The 16,614-nt window shown below is 42.6% G+C and overlaps 1 long non-coding RNA gene across 1 annotated transcript; it reads right to left on the reverse strand.

Moving 5' to 3' along the window:
* Positions 1-8,199: 8,199 nt before the first annotated feature.
* Positions 8,200-10,978, reverse strand: LOC309535759. The gene is made up of 2 exons (XR_014221390.1): positions 10,901-10,978; positions 8,200-8,343 (listed from the first exon to the last, which is right to left on the reverse strand). It is a non-coding gene; the product is annotated as an uncharacterized lncRNA (long non-coding RNA).
* Between the last annotated feature and the right edge of the window lie 5,636 nt (positions 10,979-16,614).

The following is a 16,614-nucleotide window of genomic DNA, read 5'->3' on the forward strand; positions in this document are numbered from 1 at the left end:
CCAAAATCTGAATGATGGTTTTTTGAGGATAATCATCATTAGCTACAGGTCCTTTGATAGAAAAAGATGGTTTCTTAAAGGTAAAGGTAAAGGTACCCCTGCCCAAACGGGCCAGTCTTGCCAGACTCTGGGGTTTGTGCGCCCATCTCACATTTATTGGCCGGGGGCCAGCGCTGTCCGGAGACACTTCCGGGTCACGTGGCCAGCGTGACAACGCTGCTCTGGCGAGCCAGAGCCGCACACGGAATGCCGTTTACCTTCCCGCTGGTAAGCGGTACCTATTTATCTACTTGCCCCCGGGGGTGCTTTCGAACTGCTAGGTTGGCAGGCGCTGGGACCGAGCAGCGGGAGCGCACCCCGCCACGGGGATTCGAACCGCCGACCTTTCGATCGGCAAGCCCTAGGCGCTGAGGCATTAGCCCACAGCGCCACCCGCGTCCCTGGTTTCTTACACCACTGTAAAACATGAATGTTCTGATAATTAGTTCCAAGTGTTTGAAATTTGGCACAGTGAATCTATGTGGTGCTTGACCTGGTTGGATGGAATATTCCTTATCTGTGGTAGCTGCACATGCATTATAAAGAATGATGCTATAATTGTTTCAGAAAGAGGTTTGGTGTACTCATAATTGATGGAAGTGTGCAAACATGATGCTCCAAATCTCCTACAGTCAAACCTTTGGGGCAGTTATTATTTGGGAGTAAAGGATACAGTTTGAATGAAGCATCCATAATTGCTTTGTGACTTCTCGTACATTTTCCCTAAAGCATTTAATTCTACACAGAGGTCATATGACTGGAGGCTATATGACACAGCCTTCTTGTTTTCATGCTATTCTGGTATTGTGTACATCAACAGGACTTTTGTCCTGCTTGCAGCAGAGCCAACTATTGAACTTCTGAAATCTGTGCAGGTTTGTCAATTATGTTTAATAAGCTAAGGCTTTTCATTTGATTTTTCATGGCACATTAATACTGTGTTACAGGCAACTTCCCCTGGATTTGTATTAATGTCAATGAAATGTATTGTGAATTGAAAGTCTCTCAGTGTGTGCCCATTAAAGAAATAATGACTAGGCATAGGTAAAACAGGCAGACAGGCATTGAGTTATGCACTGCTTAATAAAGTCACCTGAAGCAGAAACATTTAACCAATGTCATGACCCAAGAAAATCCAGCTCTGAGAGTTTGTGAGCATTAGTGGGGAAATGTGCAAAAGTGAGCAAAAATAGAGAAAACTCAACTGATCTGCAAATGTCAGTTAAAGCTCTTGTATCTGGTTGTTTCTGAATCCATTCCTTGGCTTTTTTTAATGGCAAAGTATCCCTTGTTACATAGAGATGGGAATGAATAGCAGGGCTGAAGTTTCACTTTGGGGTGACATTGTGAACATATCTGTTGGATGTTGGTATCAACAAGGAAAGGATGAACGGCTTTTATTTGGGCTGGCATTATTTTGGTATTCATCTAAAGTTTACACATGTTGAAAAGAGCCTCACAATGTCCCCCTTTTGCTGTATTTAAAATATGGTTTTTATTTGTATAGTCATTCGTTACCATTATGCTCCACTCTTTCTCCAAAGAGCTCACCATGTCTTATCCATGTATCCAATCCATGCAGTATATAGGAGCAATCATGCTTACCATCAGACATAGAAAGAAACGTCACATGTGCCTTCGGACCATTATCAAGATGACTTGCAGCAGAATCCTATCCATACCTACCCAGAATTAAGTCATTCTGAATTCAATGTGTCTTACTTTCAGGTAAGGTTAGGACTGGCTACAGCCTTAATGTTCATTTGACTAGGGGATTTAAATAGTGTCTATCAAAAAGAAAGTTAATCCCCATATTATTGTCTGTTTGTAGGTTTATAATGTTACATTTTAAAATCTCTTTTCCCACCTGAAATTGACAGAGACAACTTAGATAATTGGGAAACTGGGGAGTATGATACCCATTGTGTTGCCATGCTATGGAGGGTGGGCACTTCAACCAGACTAAGTTTCTGCTGGGATACACCAAACAGCTAGCTAGGAGGTGAAAGGGTATGAAATAGAAATCATACTATGAGGAGGGGGAGGCAGCTGAAAGAACTGAAAGAGGATGGGGAGGGGGTAAATCAAAGTTGCAAGTGTTGTGATCGCTCTCCTTGGTGATCCCAGGAAGGATACCTGAGTTAAGATGGTACTAGAAGATCAGTGAACCTATTGAAGAGATATAAAAAAAAATACAAAGGGTGAGTTAATAAATAGACTGTCTTTAAATGCATCCTAATTGGATATTTCCCTTGTGTTCACAAAGATATTGGATGGAAGTGCATTTTGGAACTCTGATTCGTGAATCAAAGCTACATTCCTTATTGGAGCAGTGAAACATCCATTTGCTTTCTCAGTGCAATATAATGGGCACACTGGATGCAAAATACAGTGTGTGATTTCTCCATGTTTTGGTGGATAGTTAGGATGCCTTCAGATGTGAGGATTATTGTGTTAAGGTTCTCTTATTTTAATGCTGGGCCGCGGGTGGCGCTGTGGGTAAAACCTCAGCGACTAGGACTTGCCGATCGCATGGTCAGCGGTTCGAATCCCCACAGCGGGGTGCGCTCCCGTTGCTCGGTCCCAGCACCTGCCAACCTAGCAGTTCGAAAGCACCCCCGGGTGCAAGTAGATAAATAGGGACCGCTTACTAGCGGGAAGGTAAACGGTGTTTCCGTGTGCTGCACTGGCTCGCCAGAGCAGCTTTGTCACGCTGGCCACGTGACCCAGAAGTGTCTTCGGACAGCGCTGGCTCCCGGCCTCTAGAGTGAGATGAACGCACAACCCTAGAGTCTGTCAAGACTGGCCCGTACCGGCAGGGATACCTTTACCTTTTTATTTTAATGCTAGCACTTCTATCCCAGATTCTAAAGTTCTTTTCACACTGCATTACATGCTGCATTACAGACCTGTGGCTTTTTGACCAATATACCACCTTGCCATGCTAAATTTTAAATGGCAGGAAAAAACTGTATGCCTGACTACAGCCCCCAATCTTATCACATGAGGTCACAAGGCAGAACACAGTCTACTTTCTGGGTAAACGGGGTTGCAAAAAGATTTTTTATATATATATTGGGGGGAAGAAAATAACATGGAAATGATTGTTAAACTTTTGCTACTTTCTGTTAGCTTTCCAGAAGTGGCTTTTATATGATGTGAGAGATCACATAAAACATGGAAATGGTTAGATAATGAAACATGGGGGAAATGAAATAAAGTGACCTCTGAATACAGCCTAGTGGTACTGAGCCCAGAATTCTAGAGTAATATGTCTAACCGGTATGTAATGGACAGCACCTAGATCACTGCTTTTGCACCTGTTGGCATCAGTATGTCTCGAGAGGCAATGGAGTGCACCTCTGGGGGTGAAGTGAAACCGCTGGAGCATCTCAGCTCCTACTGTGGCTGCAGAGACCAGTAATTTGTACCTGCTGCCTCCCATGTTGTTTTTTGTTGCGTTGGCAGAAGTGACCTCTTCAGGTACAATCCTGAGCAGTTTGTATGGAGGTCCTGGGCTGCCCAGACCACAAGACACACACACACGCACCCAGCCTTGCTGCTGTGGTCCAAAGCAAAGCAGAGCCACACACTTGGCAGCAGCTTGGCTGCAGGAGTTGCCAAAGGAGGCGTACAAGATGCCATCCAACCATCTTAGGAACTCCACTCCGGATCTGCGTGGGGTTAACTCCTTACCGTTTCTTCTCCCAGAGATGTCCCACAAGGCAGCGGGTAATGCTTTTGCACTAAATAAATATTAACTGGTAGTGGCAGTAATAGACTTCTGACACATCTTTCATTCCAGCCTCCTTTCTTCCAATACTGAAATAGCATGGAGCCCAAGCTGGCATGAATCATATTTTGTGCAAGCAAATGTTTGCAGAGAAACAACAGATAGGAAGCTATCAACTTCCTGTCAAGTCCCTTATGTTCTGCTATCTGTGCTCCTAGATAGTGGCAGAGATAGGGATGGAATAAAGAAGACACAGAGCTACACATAACGATTTCTTTAAAAGGGTATAATTTGGAAAAGCTTTCCTATTTTCACTTTATTGGTTATTTTTAGTTGAACAGCTGTTCATTCTCTGTGCTGATATAAAATTTGTCCTCATCATTTCTGAAAGGGGGAGGGAGAAAAAATATTTCTCTATTCCTGTAGCTGTAGAATTCAACTTTAGAGGTCACTTATTGTTTCCAAGTTCAATGTACTCAGGAAGGAATCTATATTCTTCTCATATGGTTGCTGGGCATGAAAGCAATCTCTAAATACTCAGAGGATAAAATGAGGTCAAACCTGCAATTCCGCCAGGCTGTCGTCTGTTGAAACCAACCCTCAGACCCTTTGCTTTGTTTCTCTCAATGCAGTTTAGAAAACATAGCACTGGGAAATTATTTCATGATAAACAGAAACTGAAAAGCACTCAGGAATCGGCAGCCTTGAGCTATTCCCTGAAGAAGAGTTGGGGGAATTTCAATTGGTCTGGTAATATTTTTTTTTTGCTGTTGAATGAAAAGCTATTCCAAAACAAAACAAGGAATAACAATATTTTAGTGGCACCATTTGTAACATCTCATAACAGCATTTTCTTTTTTTAAAAAAAATATATATTTAAAAAATCCAAATAGAGATGCTTGATGAATTTGATTCATGGATTTTTGCACTTTTCCTACAATACAGTGCTTGGTTCCCAAAAAAGGGATGGGCACCCAAATGTGTTAAATATGTATATTTTGGGATAAAATACATTTATAACTGCATACATTAAAATAGGTTTTTAAATGCAATTTAGGGGATAAAATAGTGTACAAATTTTGTGCAGGCTGTTCTTTTTTTTAAAAAAAAATGCAGATTAATGTGAAATGAGACAGAATGGGGATTATGAATTAACAGAACACATGCAAAACCAGCACAGAAGGATCCACCACCTACCCCTAATTGCAAACTCGCATCAACACAATGCCCACACGCCCAAATGTATCCTTTGTATGATTCTTGTTCCTGTGATGACACTTCTCTTTCTCAAGGTGGAAGTTGCTTAGTATATAATGGACTTGCAGCTATCCATTCTATGGAGTATTCTCACATGCCAAAACACCTATTATCGGCTGACCAAGCACATAGGTTATTGAGACAAATCCACAGAATAACACAATTACAGGGTTATTGAAGGAAGCGTGGTCAGATTCTAATTCCTGTTCTAAATAGAAATTCTCTTGTTTATTAAGCCATCAAGAAATGAATTCAAGCCATTCTGCTTTTGGGATTTCTCAGGGAGAAGAGCCAGCCGTGGACCACAGTAGAAGTTGTGATAGGCAAAAATTGAGCAGTATGGCAAATGGCTCAAGCAATAACTACTGCATTGGTAAAATAAGTTAATAAATAGTGACCATGAGATGAATGAGACTTGTGTACATTTTGTCATGAATGTTGGGCAGATCCACACCATGATTTTAAAGTACATTCAATACACAGTGTGTCCCTAGAAGAATCCTAGAACTGTAGATTTTAGGGTGCTGGGAACTGTAGCTCTGTGAGGGAGAAACTGCACCCCCTAAGCAGAAGAAGCCCTCTCCTACTGCCATTGTCTCCTTCCCTCCTGTTTCAATTTGTGCTTAACCCTTTGTGCTTAACCTTGGGGGAGATTATAAAGTGCACTGGAAAGTCTGTGCATCATTTCTGGTGACATCACACTGTTTCCACTGTCATCATATTTAGTTCTGGCAGGATCAACTGCAAAACCACTGAAGTGCCTCAAGCAATGTGGCACACAGTGACACTTTAAAACCTATGAGTATTTCTGGCCAGAAAAACGGGAAAATATAAAACTGAATATTTAAGACTTATGCTATCTGTTCAGAACACAAATGCACTATTTTTTGTGCCATACTGCACTCAGAAATAACAGACACAGATGGAATACTGTATAAAAATATTTGCAACACTCTCTTTATAAGTGTGAACAAGGATATATACAGCCAAGCAGTGAAAATTATGAGCATAATCTAAGAAAACTGTTTGCAGGCTGGGGGGAATTTGCGAAGGAGAAAAGGTAGCTGAGCATCTCAAATAGATGATTTTGTTCCCTGGGACAAAATGATAAAACACAATTGGATGACCTCAATTCCACTGATGATATTGCCCTGCTTAGTTTAACACGTTGCTCATTGGAAGAAAGGATCCTGCAGACACAGCAAGGCAAAGGATTTATTCATCAATAAGGCAAAGACAAACTGTACGGCTATCAGCACTACCAAAGAAACATGGGGTAGAACAAAGAGATTCTACGGAAAGTCACATTAGAGGAATGGTGATAGTGCTAGTAGCGACCCCATACAAGACGTACACCAAAGCCAACAAACAATTTTCTTTGACTTGAAAAGGCTTGATAGAGTGGAATGAGCAGATAAAACGTCATCCTCAGTGGTAATATCTTGCCTAGTCTGTACAACAATAGCTGTCTTCAGATAGCTTTTGCAAACAGATTTGGGCATTTGTTACAAATTTGCTTACCTGGTCCAGAGAGGGACCACTCCCTCTACCTCCATCCCACAACTGGGGTGATTTATATAAGGTTCTGTGCCAATTAAGTTTTTAGATTGCAATGTTCAGATGAATAAAACTTGTGCATTTTGCTTTGCTCAATTTTCATGTTTAAATCTGAATTCAGTATGGAAATATAGGATAGGGAGATTTGGATGGCAGTAGGTAGATATTAAATAAAGAGCAGTATGACCTGAGAAGAGCTTCAACCAAACATCAGTATCTATGCAGATGCTACTTTAGGCAAAAAGTAGCAGGGGAACATTATACCAGGAGAAAGCTTTTCACTTTCACTTTATTATTTTTCTAAACTTAAATTCACTGCATATCTCAACAGCATGCAATTATTATTATTATTATTATTATTATTATTATTATTATTATAGGCCTCATGAAAATTCTTCAACATTTTAATGCATATTTCTCCACATATCACATCCATGTATCGGTGATTTTGCCAAATGCACATGTTTTTGCATGCAAATTCCCCTAATATACCGGTAAAGCATTTTCATGATATTTTCATGTTTTGTACAGATGATGAACATGTTATTGTGAAAAAGTATAAACTGTTGAAAAGTCAAATGCAAGATAAATAAGTTAAAGATTAAGTGGGTAAGAAATTTTGCGTATGATATACGGATGGAACTTTACTTAGGGTTGGGTTGCCGTATTTCAATAAATAAAAGTCAGGTCACCCAAAAGTTACTGAGTTTTTTTAGACAAACCCCCAAAAGTTGTTGAGCTTTTCAATTGACTTGCCTAATATCCAGGACAAAGCACCGCCTTTTGGAAATTCCCCCTAACTTTACTAAACAGTAAGTCCATGCTTTTGTAACTGTTATACAGTCATAGACCCATAGGTCACATATTTAATGTTATTAAGCAACTGGGCCTAGATCTGCCCAGTTGGCAAGACCCCAAGACCCCCTATATTATGAGGCCCTGGCACTGAACATTACAAAACAAGACTTAGCCCCCTATTTTGGGGGGACTCAAATTTCAGAAAATGGAGGGAAGATGGCACAGAGTTGCTAAGCTTTTTTAGGGAAGAATTGACCAGAGTTGTTGAGCTTTATTGGGGGGGGGGACTGCGCAGGGTTGTTGAGCTTTCTTTCAGGGAATTTGAAGAAAATCACTCACCCGCACGTGCCAAAAAATATGCCTCTTGTCTGTCCCCTTGCTGGCAGAAGCTGCCAATCACCCGCCCAATTGCCGCAGCGTCAACCAAACAACAGCCATTGACGCAGCAACCAATAACACACCCATTGACAGCCATGGCAGCAACCAATCAGACATCCACCCATGTATAAGATGACCCCCACTTTTTAGCTTTTTAAAACAAACAACAACAACCTAGTCTTATACACGGAAAAGTATGGTATGTTCAGGCATGCCGGGTTCCGCCCAACATTGTGGGAGCCCATCACACGCATGGCCTGTGATGTCACAAAGTGGGAGGAGGCCTTAGTCGCAGCCATGGGAGGGCCCAACAGAGCACACCACAGCCAAAAGGGCCTGCCCAGCTGTGGAATATGGAGGGCGGCCTGCCCCCTCAGTGAAAATGGGGCATGGGCTCGGGCTCCCATGGTCCCGCATAGATGGTGTGCCTGGATACATTTAAGATGAAATGGTTTAACTTTATTGATTTCACTACCAAAAGAGAACACAGTCATTTCCCATGCCAAGCCTTTGTGCATCTCTAGATGTAGTAATGTTGCTTCCTGAGTAAACAGTTATTGGATTAAGCCACACACACACACCTGGAAAAAACAAAAAAAAAGAGAGGATTATGTTATTTTTAGTATTTGAGTCATAGTAATGTATTTACCTTGTCCACAATGTCGCCTACTGTAATGTATCACACAAAGCTTTTGCTCTGTTATGCAGTCTGTAATTTTATTTTATTCTAATCCCCTTTTTCTGGTTGTGTTGCAAAAAAAAAAAAAAGATTGTGAGGATGCAATTAGTTTTAAAATAAATAAGAATTATTATGTTTTAAAGCCTTAAATGAAACACACACATTTTTGAACAATATAAGGAGCTGTTTATAACAGTGCCCTTGGCATCCAGGAGCATAGGAGGATATAGCCTACCCAATATGGTCTGCAAAAGGAATTCTGCAGACCCTGCTTAGTCTACACACACATGAAGTCTGTTAGCTGTCAAACATTGTTCGCCTTCAGCAGGCTGTGAGCATGTGCTTTTTTTCTTGTGGGTATGAAAGGCATCATTCTGACATGACCTTATTTTAACATTGCTTACAAGGCAGTAAAAATGAGCTGGATCTCTTTCTCTTGGTCAGCAGTATGTTTGATCACCTATCATTCTTCAGTGCATTCTGATGCCCAGTAACTCAGCCACTTCTGGGAATTTAAACTCTGGAGACATTTAGGATAAAAGCACCAGACACTCTCAAGCTTCAACAAAAGAGGCAGGTTCTGTTGTTATCTGCCAAGCATGGCCCTGTAAATTTCAGAGAGAGAGAGAGAGAGAGAGAGAGAGAGAGAGAGAGAGATGCAGTGTGTGCTCAAGTACAGAGCTGCAGCATTTTGTTTGCAAAAAGATCAGAAGCTAAATATCTGGGATATATTATCGCACTCACAACAAACTCTTTAAAGTACCCCAGTGCTTATTGTGCCCTAGAAGATGAGAAAGTGTGTGGACTACGAATGGGTGGATATTTGCAAAATGTTGCCAACCCAAGTGTTTTTAGATTGGTTTTATACGCAGCACCTGTGTTTGTTTTAGCATCCCATTAAGGCTTGATTGTTTTATTATTTTTGGTTGGAATTTGCTTATTTTTAAACAGATGTAGCTGCCCTAAGTGTGATACAGTAGAAGGATGGAATAATCTATCTATCTATCTATCTATCTATCTATCTATCTATCATCTATCTATCTATCTATCATCTATCTATCTATCTATCTATCTCTATCTATCTATCTATCTATCTATCATTTATCTTCAGATCTGAGTAATCATTGTTATTAGAAAGATCAGAAGAGACAACACACAAGAAAGTGTCAGTGTACACTGCTGCCATGCCCCTCACCTCATCTGCATTTACTGAGTTTGTGAAGAAACTTTACACATGCGTTGATGAATGTGTATAGGGCTCTCCTAGACAATAAGCCAACCCAATGTGAGTCCCTCTCACACATAGGCTGTTTGCACACTATACCTTTAGAGCACATTTGAAGCACATTCCTTCGCTCAAAAAGGTCTGGGCACTGTAGTTTGTTAAGGGTTACTTGGATTTTTAACTGTTTGACGGGTAAACTACGGTGCCCACAATTATTTGAGGAAAACTCTGAATGTGCTTTCCTGTGACCTGTCATGGATTTCCCTGCCACCTCTCCACCAACTAATTCAACTTTGCTTGGGAGACAGAACTCTGTGCACTTGCCCCAGCTGTCGTAGACTGACTGGATGAAGAGGAGTGGTGGGAGGCATCAGCTGGGGAACCCCTACGAGAACCCCCTGGGGAAGAAGGCTCAGAGCCAGGGGATTGGTGGTGGGATGACTATGTGTGGTCAGAGGGAGAAGAGGGAGCAGACTGGGGGGGGAGGTGTCAGAAGCTGAAGAGTCAACAGGGTTTAGTGAGCAGGAAGAGGCTGTGGCAGAGAGCGGTCCAAACTCAGAGGCAGGAGAGAGGGGGGACCAGGAGATAGAGATGTGGCAGGCTGCCAAAGAATCCAGGGAGTCTCCACCTCCTGCTGCAACCATCTCCCCTCCTACCTTGTCTGCCAGAACACTCAGAGAAATGAAAGGAGTGGAGCAACAGGAGACAAGGCGATGGACTCTTAGGCTGCTGCGGAAGGAACCTGGGAGGGTTCTTAGAGAAGGGAAGGCAGAGACCTTCAGTCCTTGCAACTGCCTCGTTGAGGCAAGAGCTACTGGGAAGAGCTGCTGTGATCACTAGGTAGGCCTGCACTGCTTTGGTTTCTTTGCATAAAGTGTTAACTTCGCGGATACCAGTGTCTTTGTTTTTTACTGCTGACCTACTCCTGACAGCAAGCTGCGCAACCACTGGAGAAAGTGTGACTGCAAGGGTGGGGAAGGTCCATGGGGACAGTCATCCTCATGCACCTTCAATCCTTGCAGCCTGCCAAACAGCTGAGGGAGCATAGTTGCTAGCACCAATCAGCTAGGGAGGAGATGGAGGCAGAGCACTTGAGATCCCATTTGCTTCCCCCTTCTATGCTGTCCAGCTGATTGGCAGTGGGAATAGCTGAGGAAAGTAATACGTGAAAGCAATACACCTGACTGGGTCTCAGGCATTCATCCGTCCCTTCCCATCGCTCCATCGCTCACACGTGAATGTGTGAGTTGTTTCCATTGAGAGTACTGAGATTCAGGCATCTGGCGATATGATCCGTACTGGCTGTTGGAACACACACAAACACAGAAGTCATCACTGCACCCCAGACTGGGAGAAATAATCCATTCACTATTCTTTAACAATTCAGATTTGAGTGCCTAAAAGCTGTTGGAGTGTTTTAACAAGTCGTATTTAAGCAATCTTCGCTATGCATGGGGAGTGAAGTGCCTGGGTTCACATGGGGTTTATCAGCAAGCCCTAATCAAGCACTTTATTCACAAGCCCACACATCCTTCTCCAGCAGTTCTCATCTGACTGCCGTATACATCACTTGCTGGGATATTGGCCAATTTCTGATAATCGGGCTGTGAAATCCATCATTTGCCCTTCTATGAGTTAAACAAGGGTCTCCTTCCATCCACATCATTTCTGCGATCTGTTATCATAGCCAAATAACATATCATTGCAATTGGCTTTCAAGAGAGGCAGCGCTACAGCACAGTGTGCTGCGACAAAGTGGGCGCTTGCTTTTATTCCTAAACTGGCTCCCGTGCCTTTTCAGGAGGGACCACTTTGTGTTTCCAACCATTAGTAAAAGAGAAGGCAGGCCCAAGCAAAAGTATGCAGGATGTTAGGAGGGGAGGGGTTGTTCTCTGAAAACCTTACCCACAGCTGCGACAACAGTATTTAGTGCTTGGGGAGAGAAGGTTTCCTATCACCATCTATCTGCTCCCCCCACAGCCCTGCACTGAGCCTCCATAAGTCATTGCAGCCTTTTCAAAGAATCTCACTATTCTGTTATCTATCAGTTCTCACTTATTGTCTTGGAGGCCTGTTATCAGGCAGAAAGGTAGGGTGCAAAGGCTGCAAATGGATAAATAAAATGAGATGCCTCTACTAGATAGTTTATAAAATGATGCATGGCATTGAGAAAGTGAATAGAGATAAGTTTCTCTCATAACGCTAGAATTCATGGGCATCCCATGAAGCTGCTTGACCACTGTAAGAACAGGTTTCTGTACCTGGTGGGCCATTGGCCTGATTCAGCAGGGTCATCACATGTTCCTATGTTAACCAAATTGGTAGCATTACCTAGTAGCTGGAGGAAATGTAAGCCTCTAAAGACAGCAACTGCATCAGCAATAAAAACTTTTTAAAATTAAAAAGCAATCATTAAGGCACTTGCAAAAAGACAACAACCCGAGGATAAAAGCACAAACCTCAGTCATTGCAAAATGGATTACACAAAATGGAAGTCTTAATTGTGCATCCTGGGAGAGGGTATTCCCCACTATGGTGAGATGTATTTCTAATTAAATTGCAGCAATTGTTTCTAATGTTGCGCCTATACCTATAAATTAGCATATGCAAATATTATGCAAATCTCTCTCCAACCCTCCTTGGGGATCTCAGTCAGCCTGTACTTGTGCCAATCTATTACCGGCAACTGTGTAGAGCAGCAGGAGTTTTCTTCGTATGGGTGCAGCCAGAAAGGCTCAAAAAATGCAATACAGAAGCTTCCCAGCATCACAAAACCCTCCTGTGTTGGTGGCAGATGCATGGCAAGAACACCCTCTTTAGGAAGAGTTATTAGTGTGTGTGTGACGGGGGCTATGCATTAGTTTAAGAGGCCACATGGGTAAGAGTCGTGAGCACAGAGCTCTAATAAAGCACTAATTGCCAGAGCGATGCGCTTAGCTCCGTTCTGAATGCTGTTCATCTTAGCGACCTCTTTTGTGTCTGAGACTAAGGAGAGGTGTTAATTACACTGTGCTCATTTCCAAGGCATAGATTACGATGTCTTCCTGCTGCCACAGAAGCAAGGGGGGGACACAAAGAACATTCATTTTTCATTTGGGAGAAAATAAAGCAGTTTAAAATCCCTCCCCCAAATGACTTCTTTCCTTTTTAGAAAAATAAAATAATAAACACACTGTTCAGCATTTGCAAAAGACGTAATTAGTGGAGCTGGCACTGCAAAGAATCTGCACAGCCAGCCAGCCTCTTTACCTGTGCTTGTTAGCAGGCTGAACCCAATATAATCTTTCCCCATTATCTGATTGATTCACTTCAATTCCTAAAGTGGGAGATTAAAATCCCAGTAAGCATTTTTCTTGCTGTTTAACCATATCACAAGTCTCTTCCCAGCTATTTCCTTTGTCTCTCTTTGATTCCTCTGATTGGTGTTAGCCCCGAATATTGGAAATGTGGCTTTCTTCACATTTCACTGGTGGCATTTTTGTAGCTGCGCTGTCAAAGTCTGAAAAGGAGACGAAGCCCACTAAATTCACAGAGAACTAAAAATGAGCTCAGCTCAGCTTCTAATCAAGGATGAACGGCTTTGCTGGATCAGTTCTGATTTGCCTGTTTTGATTTATAATGATGCTTAATCAACAGAACACTTGGTTGGGTGCCCCTTCAAGATATAAGAAGTAGAAAGCCATTGCAAGGGGGATATCATATAATGAGTCGCTCAAAGTCCAGATTGTTCATTTGCTACAATCAAACAGTAATAAGGGGAAAGGCACTGGCTCACAGTCAGGGCACATGCTTTGTATGTAAAAGGCAACAGGTTGAATGTCTAGCATCTCCAGGCAGGGCAGGGCAAAGACCTCTGTCTAAAACTTTGGAGAGCTGCTCCAAGTCATTGTAGACAATACCAAACCAGATGGACATAGGAAGAGCCTTCTGGATCAAGCCAGTGGCCCATTTGGTCCATCATCCCATTCACACAGTGGCCAATCAGATACCCGTGAGAAACCTGCAAGCAGGATCTGAGCATAAGAATGCTTTCCCCTCCTGCAGCTTCCAGAAACTACTATTCAGAAGCATTACTGCCTCCAGTTGTGGAGGCAGAGCATAGGCATCCTTTAAAGCCCTATACGGCCTAGGACCCTCGTACCAACAGGACCGCCTCTCCTGGTATGTCCCACGGAGGACCTTACCGTCTTCAAATAAAAACATCTCGGAGATCCCAGGCCACAGGGAGGTTAGGCTGGCCTCAACCAGAGCCAGGGCTTTTTCGACTGTGGCCCCGATCTGGTGGAACGCTCTGTCACAAGAGACTAGGGCCCTGCGGGACTTGACATATTTCCTCAGGGCCTGCAAGACAGAGCTGTTCCACCAGGCCTTTGGCCAGAGCACAGTCTGACCCCCTCTCTCCTTCTGTAATCCTCATAGAACTCTAGCCCAATGGTGGCCATTAATTTGATTCTGAATTGATTTTAGAATGTATTTCAATTAATTGACTGTGATTTTATGTAAATTGTGATATTTTTACAGTTGTTAGCCATTCTGAGCCATTCTTTGGCTGGGGAGGGCGGGATATAAATTATCATTATCATTATCATCATGGCTAGTAGCCATTGATAGCTTTATCCTCCATTAATTTTCCCAGTCCTGTTTTTAAGCCATCCAAGTTGGTGGCCATCACTACCTTCTGCAGGAGCAAGTTCCGTAGTTTATGTTATGAGTTTGTGTGTGCCAAACAAGTTGGTGGGGGGCAGGGGAAAGTAGACTGTATGTGAGGCCCTTCTAATTCCTGGATCCAGCACAGATTCCATTGCTGGAATAGCCAGGCCACTAAAGATGAGTTCCAATCTATTGCTAAAGAGAATTGGGAAGGAGCGGTGCAATGGGGAAACCACTCAGACGCGTGCTTTCTAGGCACAGCACACGTGGAAGTGTGGACAAGCCCTAAGAAAGGAGCACCCAAAAGCTAAGCACCCATTGGGATGGAGGCTGCATTAATCCTTTGAACTGAAATGCCAGTGTGAAAGCAGGCAAGCCTAATCCATTCCAGATCAAGACTGGGAGTGGGGGGGATATAGACGCTATCAGGATAGATGTGGCGCTGAGACAAGGATGACGCTTTTCAGTGGAAGCAGTTCACACGGAAGCTCCAGAATGTTGAATAATGATCAAGGGACGGGAAGCTGAGTGATAGGAATGCTGATGTGCATCAGTCCCGCACTGCAGCTCCAATGTGTTCCTTATTTGCAGATTTTGTTGTTGTTGTTTTCCAGCTGCCAACAGTAATGCTTAATAGCACCAGGCAATTCCATTTAGCTGCACTGTGTTACAGAAAGATTGGTGTTTATGCTTTGAAACAGTAGGCTTCAACAATGGAGAACAAGTATTTGGAGGTTTGGGAAGAATATGGTCAGCTATGAGCACTCTGGCTGAAGAAGAAAAAAGAACTTCAAACGACATCAGTCTATGGACTCAGCTATACAGTTGCAAATAAAACATGCCTTTTAAGTGCAATATACAATGTGACACTAGATGGTAATGGTGAACCTTATGGAAAATTCAATGTATTTTTTTAAAAAAATGCTTAAAAAAACATTTTCAGAACAGTTTTTATATGTGTGTAGATTCCACCTATGTGGATTTCCATATTTGTTTATTAGCTGTTCTGCCACATATCTGAGTTGGAAAATCTAAAATAAAGGGAGAGTGATTTGTCCTGATGCTACCAATGCTTGGTAATATGCTAAGATGTTATGTCCCTCTTCAACCCACATTCCCACTTGCAAGATATTTCTCCATATTGGAATGTTGATTGTCTGATAAAATTCTCCATTTATAAATTCATTTTGTAAGATTGGTATCAGTGGAGGGAAAGCAAGGTCTAACTGATAAAGAGAGACTGACCCAATTTTTTAAACATCACTTAGAGAGTAAAATTCTTGAATCTATGATCTATTGTTTTGGCTTCACTTATTTAGCTGAGGTGTGTGTGAGAGGGAGGGAGGGAGGGAATGAATTGTATTAAGTCTGAATTGTGTTAAGTGTGCAAAGTGCTTTCTGGCACCTTCTCAACACATTTCTTCTCTGGATGTTTGAACACCTTTCTGATAGTTGCAAATGCAGCACAAATCCTGCTCCTTCCTGGAGTGTTCAAATGAAGGCTCCACAAGAGCTCAGCTCAGCCTGCCTTCCATTTTCCATCTCAACAACAAACTGCATCTCATTATCACACAGACAGAGTACCTAGCTATTCTACAATGTGTATAGAATAGCTCACACAACCCCAGTGCATTGGTGACTGGGAGTGGCCACCGAGACCATATAACACCAATCCTGAAAGACCTATATTGGCTCCTGGTATGTTTCCAAACACAGTACAAAGTGTTGGTGCTGACCTTTAAAGCCCTAAACAGCCTGAAGGAGCGTCTCCACCACATCGTTCAGCGCCGAGGGCCTTCTAGCAGTTCGCTCACTGCGAGAAGTGAGGTTACAGGGAACCAGGCAGAAGGCTTTCTTGGTAGTGGTGCCCACCCTGTGTAACGTCCTCCCATCAGATGTCAAGGAAATAAACAACAATCTGACTTTTAGAAGACATCTGAAGGCAGCCCTGTTTACGGACGTTTTTAATGTTTGATGTTTTATTGTGTTTTTAATATCCTGTTGGAAGCCACCCAGAGTGGCTGGGGAGGCCAAGCCAGATGGGTGGGGTATAAGTAATAAATTATTATCATAGAATCATAGAATCATAGAATCATAGAATCATAGAGTTGGAAGAGACCACAAGGGCCATCAAATCCAACCCCCTGCCAAGCAGGAAACACCATCAGAGCACTCCTGACATATGGTTGTCAAGCCTCTGCTTAAAGACCTCCAAAGTAGGAGACTCCACCACACTCCTTGGCAGCAAATTCCACTGTCGAACAGCTCTTACTGTCAGGAAGTTCTTGACAGTATTAT

This window comes from Podarcis vaucheri (genome assembly GCF_965113315.1).
Source record: "Podarcis vaucheri genome assembly, chromosome: 6".
In the NCBI taxonomy this organism is placed as follows: domain Eukaryota; kingdom Metazoa; phylum Chordata; class Lepidosauria; order Squamata; family Lacertidae; genus Podarcis; species Podarcis vaucheri.